This window comes from Chrysochloris asiatica, unplaced genomic scaffold (assembly GCF_000296735.1).
Source record: "Chrysochloris asiatica unplaced genomic scaffold, ChrAsi1.0 scaffold00025, whole genome shotgun sequence".
NCBI lineage: Eukaryota > Metazoa > Chordata > Mammalia > Afrosoricida > Chrysochloridae > Chrysochloris > Chrysochloris asiatica.
Window position 1 is genome coordinate 24,922,381 of NW_006408543.1, and position 1,338 is coordinate 24,923,718.

Genomic DNA, 1,338 nt, shown 5'->3' on the forward strand with positions numbered 1-1,338 from the left:
GTACATTCCATGTTCCAATTTTCAATGGATGTTTACAGTTGTTTCTCTTCATTTTAAGTTGTTGCCCATCAGCAAATGCAGGCTCTGTGGGATTTTCTCCCCCGAGCTTAACTGTATTCATGTCATTATGGTTAACCCTACTTTGAGGAGGCATTTTTTTTCCACAGTCGCTTTCTGAGTGCCTTCCCACCTTCCAGCCTTGTATCTGACAATGTTTCACTGCTATTCATAGAGTTTTCAGTGACTAGAGATACGGAAGTAGTTTGTCACTCTCTTCTTCCTAGTCTGTCTTTGTTTTGTAGCTCATCTGAAACCTGTCCACCATAGGTGACGCTGCTGGTTATTTAAAACACCTGTGGCATAGCCCTCAGAATCACAGCAACTCAAACCACCACAGCATGACAGACAGACGAGTGGTGGCCGTTTGGTTTTATGTCTATACTGTCTCTTTTGTATATATCATTATTTACCTCTATCCCCTTTATCCCTTACATACCTCACCATGTCTTCACCTGTCTACATAATTCTTCTGCCAACCTGCATCATCTTATATATTGCCTTCCCTCTCACCCAAGTTAACATATGTCTACTTGTTAGCCAGTGAATTACTCTCCCTTTAATCCCTGGTAACTGTGAAAGAATGTTAATTTTAGTATTTCTTGAGATTAAATTAGTGGTCTTATACAATATTTGTCTCTTTAGATTGAATAATTTCACACCGTATAATGTCCTCCAGGTTCATTGATGATATTAGGTGTTTTGCACATTCATTGCTGTTCTGCAGTGTTGCATACTATTCCATTGTGTTTTTGTACCATACATTTTGTTTATCCATTCTTCTATTGATGTGCATTTAGGCTGTCTCCATCGGCTTGCTATGTGAATAGTGCTGTGCTGAATATCAGTGTGCATGTATCTACTTGTGCCCTGGCTCTAGTTTCTTGTGGATAAAGGCTCTATACTTTTGCATTTTCAAGTTTGTTGCAAATACCAAGAAGAGGGATTGCTTAGTTATACGGCATTTCTATTGAGGAAGTATCATACCATTTATCACAGTGGTTAAACCATTTTACAGTCCTTCAAAGTAGGACAGTCGCTCCATACCCTCACCAGCATTTGTTGTTTTCTGTTTTTCTGAACTTTGCTCTCAATGCTAGGGTGAGATGACATCACATTTTTGTTTTTAATCTCTCTAATGGCTAATCATCATGAACATCTCATCATATTTGTTGACTGCCTGAATGTCTTCCTTGGTGAAGTATCTGTTCATGTCCTGTGCTGATTTTTTAATTAGGTTGTTTGCTTTTTGTTGTAGAAATATTGTTTGTTGTTGTTGTT